A 7,712-nucleotide genomic window follows, 5' to 3' on the forward strand; every position below is an offset into this window, starting at 1 on the left:
GAAGCTCATCTTCGGGAAGGTGCTCCCTCCCCGGAGCTGGATCCCGAGACCTCTGCACAGCTGGGTGACATTGGTCTTGGAGCCATTCGACGAGTCCTTCTTGACAATCATTGACCGACAAGTGAAGATGTGTTTGAAGAGACCCCAATGGGGATGACAACTGAGGAAATTCTCTCTCTCTCTCACACAGAGAGAGAGAGAGAGAGAGACAGATGAAAGCTGAAAGGTAGATGATGGCGTTTGAGGGGAAGATGGTGGAGCTGCGCACCGAAATAATCAAGGAATGCCTGAAAGAAAGGATGGGGAGGCATCGAGAAACCTCTCTCGATGTGGGTGACCAGAAGGACGCCCTCATACTCCTGCGGCGCTGGCTCGACCTCCCCCGCCTTCGGACGGCGTCACCCGTCTTGCGGGATGGGCCCCTCCGCAGCGAGGTCTTCCAGCCGCTTGGCCGTAGATGTGCGTGGGGATCCAATGCCCCTACGCACCCCAGCCGTCACGCCGGAGCCCGAGGAGGTGGCCTTCCCTGCCTTCTTCGTCTTCTCTGCCTTGGTCGTGGATTCCTTTGCCATGGCGCCGGGCGCCCTGCACGCTCGAGTGGAGAGGAGAAGCGGAGGAGTCGAGATGGAGAGAAGGAGATCTGGAGGTCTAACCCCAGCCCCCAACCCTTTTATGTCTCTGACAAAATCGCATGTCGGATCTCATGCCGTAGATCTCTGTATAGACGGCGCACGCAGCGAGTGCTGTGCAGAGGAACCACAGCACGTGGCGGATTTCATGGGCGAAAATTGAGGCGTCGTGACCCTGCTTTCCCCACTAGCCCACGTCGTTACCGCTTCCGCGAGCGCATGCACAAATTTTAGTTACACGACTTCTAGGGTTTCCGAATAACACTAGCTACCTACGTCCATAGTTAAGGCGATAATAATTGTTGCTAGATTAACTTTTGGGTTGTGTGAGGGAATAGACTTAATTAAAAATATCTAGCCCCACAATAAACTTTATCAATACGCGTTACCCCCTAGAAGATTGATCATCTTCATCGCCATCTTATGTTTGCCACGGTTCAGTATTCTTGACTATGATGAAGCCCAAAGAACTGTTAGCAGATCCGGTAGCCAGAGCCGATCAATTGTCAGAACTTTGTAGAAAGATACATCATGCCGACAATGAACTGATTCGAAGCAACACTCGAGGGAAGCATAGCAAGAACATCAAACCCTCACATCAAATGTGATCTAGATCGAAACCTGCACCTACTCATAGATCCGCTCTTGATGCCATTCTTGGGAAACGTAGTAGAAAACAAAAAAAAATCGCCCTACTATCAATCAGGAACACTATGAAGATGCAATAAACGGTTTGGATCTGATCATTACCGACTCCGAGTTGTAGCGGAAGTAGACGAGTCAGTGTAGATCGTACTTGGATTCTGTCATATTGTAGATGAACAATCCCGCTTACTGCCCACAAACAGTCCCTCGAATGGTAAACCGAAAGCACAACCTCTCCACAAATTGCATGCTTACGGTCTTCACAATCCGACAGCGCTTCGCCATTCAGAGCTAATCGTCGCCGGAGAATTAGAGGGAGAAGATTAGAACTGCACTGGGCATTTAATTATGAGGAATAGAGGATTTAGTTCTAGCTCTAATTAGATCAACTAGGACCAACTAGAACTAAAGACTAGAGGAGGCTCCAAAACTTGCTTATTAAATGTGGCCAAGACCTCTAGTACATATATGTTGGAGGGGAGAGGTAGGGACACCACAATGGGGGAAGGAATCCTCCCCCCTTGGACGGCCAAGAGGAGAGGAATTCCCCTCCAATTCGGCCTCCCCTTCCCCTTTCCATGGGGAGAAGGGGGTGCCACCCCTTATGGGCCCAAGTGGCCCAAGTAGTCTTCCCCCACTTGTCTTTTAAGGTCCGTTGATATTAAATTAAACATTAAAGCCTCCTAAGTATAATTAGAGCCTTTTATTATTAATTTGACATCATCGAAAACATTTTCCAGCTATATATTGTTTATCAGAAATACCTGGTATTTCTTGATAAATTCCTAAACCCTTTCGGTGACCCCGGAACGCTTCCGGTTCCTCTGAGAACTATTTCGACTATTAGTGAAACTATTTCACAAATATATTATCATCATTCTCTTCCTACTAAACACTCAGCTAATCATGATTACCATAAGCTTCTGACCCTGCAGGTTTGGTAAACATACACATGAACGAAACCACTTTCGTTCAATGACCGATAGCGGAACCGTGGACGTCCGTATCGATCTCTATGAGTACACAAATGACATTCAAGTGAACCTTTGGTTACCATGTTCTATTCCCTTTGCTTCGCGATACTTTACAAAACCCAAGGTGAGATGAATTGGTATGCTCTTGAGTCATCACCATGCTCACTATACTGGTCTCCTCGTTACAGGTTTCGTTCTTCTTTCTCCTTGACATGTTTTGACATCCATGTGACATAGTCACCTGTGTTTGGCCAAACGACGATGGATGCCATCACACCGAGAGGGCCCTAAGAATATATATCCATTGTGCGAGGAGCAAATTCCACTCTCGAGCTATCTAGTCCCTTGTAGAACTTTCCGATGAGCCTATGAGTTGTTATAATCACGTGTTCCAATTGATGTTTGAGCAACCCCAAAGTCCATCGTACGGTAAGAAGTGTCTGTGATACTCTCATGGTCTAAGGAACTAAATAAAACGTTAACTCTCTGTGTTATAACAACTGACTTGTAACGATCTCAAAGTATAATAAACAAGTTTGGGTCGATTCAATATGATCGTTCTTCTAACGTCATAATCCCAGTGTTGTTTTAGGACTATCATTACATTTAACGATATCGTAAGATCCGAAAACATGATCACCAACAACACATGTAGTCTTAGAGGTGACACTAGGAATCTCATTTTGATGTTTATTATTCCACATTTGCATTGACGTTTCCACTGAATCACATATTCTAGGATCATAGCGGCTATAGTATAGAATATAAACTCTTAATTATAAACATGGAAATATAATAACAAAATATTATTGCCTCTAGGGCATATTTTCAAAAAGATCTAGTTCCTCTAATCCTAATAACTAGAAGCCCGGTGTGGTTCTAATCTCCTCCCTCTAATTCGCAGGCGATGATTAGCTCTAGACGCCGAAGCACTGTCGGATCGTGAAGACCATACACTTGCAATCTGTGGAGAGGTCGTGCTTTCGGTCTTCCGTTCCAGGGACTGTTAGTGGGTGGTTCGCTGGATTGTTCATCTACTGTTAGAGGGTTTTCAGTTACAATATACAACGTCTCTTCTTCGACTGCAACTCGGGGTTGGTAACGATCCAATCCAAACAACATCTTCATAGTGTTCTTGGGTGATCGTAGGGCAAATTTTTTATGTGTTCTACTCCGTTTCCCAACACAGCATGCATCCCAAAGTATTAATTTCACAAGGAACATAGTAACACAACAAGCAAGGTGACATAATGTATACAGAAGAAAACCTAGCAATAAAATAATCCCCATTGGTTTACCCTTAGTGGCTGTCACGGCCCTAGAATATTTGAATGTAAATAGTTGCATTTATAATGATCATGCATCATGTATAAATTCAAGAAAATTTGAATTGAGTAATTTTCAAAAGCCTCAAATTAAATAAATGGGAAAAAACCGTAAAATCTCATTTAGTGTTTCCAAAAAGTTCTTATTAAATGTTTGGAAATTTTGGTAAGAGTTATGACCCAACCCAATTTTTGGAACAATAGAAGGAATTGTTTTTGGGACTTGGAATTTAAATCAATATGTATTTGCATTTGGGTTTATATTCATAATAAATAGAATATAAATTCAATACCCCTGAGATAAATTATGTCCATTTGGAGAAGTCCATTGAATAACATAAAATAGTTCAGAGAAGTTTGGCACTGGTTTGAATTTAGATTTAAACTTAAAACAATGTCAAATGAATTAAATAGAAAACAAAGCAGATAGAAAATAGAAAAAGGAGCCGACTTACCTATGCACACAGCACAGCCCACCAGAGCCCAACTGCCAGGAGCTTCTTCAAGCTCCTGCCAGCAGGAGCAGCTGCGTGCTCGCACGCGCGCGCTCAAGGAGGCCAGTACCTCCCTACCTGTTCCACAGAGCCCGCCCCCTAAAGCCGAATGCCTTTTGTATTGTCACACGGCTTACGTAGCAGTACGACGAGTTTATGAATTTTGTTGTGTGTTACACTGTTCATACTCGGCTTATCTCTACATAAATCGTGCCCATGTGATTTGCCACTTGGTGTATTCATCAATACTCGACAGCGTGTGTTTTTCCTGCATTACTATGGCTCTCAAATTCAGTCTAGCAGTTGCGCAAAGGACATGATGCAACAGCCTTATGATTAATTCAGACAATCTGGAGGCGATTGGATACCATGAAGGATGTTGGACGGTCGGCGGATGCAGCGGTGGCAACTTTTGATGATTGTTTTCATTTTTCTTGTGATTTCCCTTGTTACTAGATTCGAAGATTGTAATAGAGAAGCAAATAAAATTGCTCACAAGCTCACTAGGTGAGCTAGATTTTCTTTAGCTTTTGATTGGTTTGAGGAGCCCTTACCTGAAATGGCACCGATCCTCATAAACGATGTGTTGCTTATTTCCAATTAATAAAGTTTTTGGGATTTTGTTTACGCACGGGCCTTCTACTAGTAACCCTAGCATCCTAGCCCTCCTGGGTAATGTACATTTTGTGATGTTTAAATTGATAACATTAGAGATGGAATGAAAATAAATGATACTAATAGGTTAAAGAACCTGAAACAAAAAATATTCTTTTGTTAGTTTTGTTGAGACAAAACAAAAGTAATTTTATCATTACAAATGATGTACCGCCATTTCATTTGCGGAGGTTCTGGTAGAGATATCCTTATATAATTTGCTATATTAATGCAATTAATTTGCAAATTAATGATGTTTAATTTGGCATAGAGTTATGAGTATTAATTTGTTACCCCGCAAAAAACCGGTATTATTTTTTTCTCAAATAAAAGTAGGAGCATTTACGCCATGTCCATTATAAAAGGCTCGCCATTTCATCTCTTCTCCCTCAAAAGTCACAACTCACCATTCCGCCAACAAGAAGACTACAAATTCCTCTATCAGTATCAACACATCATCTAGCTAAAGATGAGGGCCACCCTAACGCTGCTGCTACCTCTCACATTCCTCCTCCTCGTGCTAGCACCAGGTACGTGCCCATTTGTCCATGTAATGCCTACGTTGCTTCACAAATTAACTGGATAGTAGCTACAAATTAAACTGCGGCCATGCATGCATGGTGTTTATATCCCACTAATTTGGAGTAAATAGCATAAAACTACTAGTTTACAGGCTATGGTTCCAAAAAACTATCACTTTTTAATTTTTCTCAGATAACTACCAAGTCAGGGGTTGGCTGTTTCAAAAAACCCCAAATTCTCTTTGTTAAAAAATTAAACATGTTTATGACAGGTCAGGCCCGCCACTAAACACACCGTTTGGTTAACCATTTGTTTGACCGTTAACTGACTTGTGGGGGCCACATGTCAGCGCCTCATTCATAGATTTTTTACGGATTAGCCCTTACAAACATTTAAAAAAAGCAATCGAGTCCTTGGAATCAGCCTCCAAAGGGCTTTGCCCATGGCCGTCGCCGCACGCCATGGGGCTCCGCACGCGGTCGCCGCGCGCGCCATGGGGGGCTTGTGTGCAAGCCGCCGCCCGGAGCAGTGGCTGGAGAGACGGAGGCTGGGGGATGGCCGGCGGCAGAGCTCACCGGGCCTGGCAGCGGAGGGCACACGCGGTGGCGGCCATGGCCGCGAGCAGCAGCTGCGCGAGCTCGGGTGCGGAGACCCTCCTGCACGACGCCGTCACCACCGAGGCCTCGGCCAAGACGTGCCGCGACCTGGAGCTCCGCCTCGCGGCCGTGCTCGACCAGGCCACCGCGGGCGACCTGCTCGCCTTCGCGTTCAATGGCGCTGGTGAGCGCGTCATTAACACCGAATCGCTCCGGCGTGTCATCGCCGCGTTTGTGGAGCGCGAGTCCGGCGCCGGGCGGAACAGGAGGGCGTCGCTGTCCGGAGCGGCGGCGCTGGGCGCAGGGGCGCTGCAGAAGGTGGCCAAGATGGTGGACGAAGTGGCGGCGGAGATCGCGACGGACGAGTCCCTACCGATATCCAAGTTCGTGGGCGTCGCCGGCGGGAGGCACACGCTCCAGCAGCGGCGCAGGCTGTACGCGCGAGCTCCGGCGGCTGCCGGCGCGGCTCGCCGGCCGAACGAGGCGGCGTCGAGAGGAACTGCGCCAGTGGTGCTGTGATCTGGAGCAGGGACCCGATTGCTTTTTCAGAAATGTTTATAGGGGCTATTTTGTAAAAAGTGAGGACATATGAGATAGAGACACTGACATATGGGCCCCACTTGTAAATTAACGGTCAACCTTATGGTCAAACAGACGGTTTGTTTAGGTGCGGGCCCGACCTGTCCTAAACATGTTTAAATTTTAAGCAACGGTCATTTGGGGTTTTTTGAAACGGCCGACCGCCCATTTGATAGTTATCTGAGAAAAATTAAAAAATGGTAGTTTTTTGGAACCATAGCCTATAAACTAGTAGTTTTATGCTATTTACTCCACAAATTTGCTACAGCTAAGGCGAGGGATGATTGTTCAAGCCACATCGTCGGGTGCAAGGACAAGCCGGAGCCGCCTTGTCCGTGCGACCGCGCGGAGTGTAGCTTCGACAGCCGTGTAGCGTTCGCTCAGCTTGGGTGCCCGAAAGATGCGACCAGCTGCACTTGGACAGGACAGTGCATGAATCAGGGGTGCAACTTCACCTACTGCGTATATAGATAAGATAGGCGGGCATGTCGACCTGATAGAATAATAAAGATGATATCATGGATGGCAATGCAGTATGTAGTTCTGTTCGGTGCAAACTGATGTACCTGAATGGTGAATTATTTACATGCCTACCATGGATATGTCTCGTTTATCATATTATCCAGAAATAAAAAAATGTTCACTTTATATATATAATCATTAACTCTTCACCTATTATGCCAAGGATATCACCTATTTTTGCAAGGAAGGATGTAAAGGGGAGCATTGTTTCCGCTGTGGCCGTTGCCATATATAATTGATGTTGTTGCGGGAGGGTATGTGTTGTTCAGGGAATATATGTGGATTTACGAACCAAAAAGCCAAGATGAGGAAAACCAAACCGATCCTAAATTTTCTGTTAGTTTTGGTATATGGTGGCATAGGATTTAGAAACGATATAAAACTGGTGGTTTGGCTATAAACCAAGAAAATCGGTAAAATGAAAAGAAGGCAGATTGCACACATCTCGTTTCACATATTAGGCCCAGCCCACCATGCACCATGTTGTGTTTTGCATAGTTTTAAAAACTTGGCAGTTCAGATTTTCAGCGGCCGTTCACTTGTCGGACTGCTGGTTCGCTTGATTCATAGTAGATTTGATAGGAAAAATACAAGTAATTGCGTAAACTGAGAAAGATCATATGGGAGGAAATCCTTTCGTTTGTATGATAATTAGGCAGCCATGGGTGGTCATTGAGGTTGAGTTCTATGCTTCAGCTTTGCAAACAAAATGGCTACGACGATATTTCATCATCAAAATTTAGGAAAAAATTAAGATTGTTGCCTTATTTTT

The 7,712-nt window shown here is 45.0% G+C and overlaps 1 long non-coding RNA gene across 1 annotated transcript; it reads left to right on the top strand.

The window, feature by feature from the left end:
- Window positions 1-4,233: 4,233 nt before the first annotated feature.
- Window positions 4,234-7,066, top strand: LOC120969520 (uncharacterized). Its single transcript, XR_005763804.3, has 2 exons — window positions 4,234-5,251; window positions 6,687-7,066. It is a non-coding gene; the product is annotated as an uncharacterized lncRNA (long non-coding RNA).
- Window positions 7,067-7,712: the final 646 nt, after the last annotated feature.

The sequence above is a fragment of the Aegilops tauschii genome, chromosome 7 (genome assembly GCF_002575655.3).
Source record: "Aegilops tauschii subsp. strangulata cultivar AL8/78 chromosome 7, Aet v6.0, whole genome shotgun sequence".
NCBI lineage: Eukaryota > Viridiplantae > Streptophyta > Magnoliopsida > Poales > Poaceae > Aegilops > Aegilops tauschii.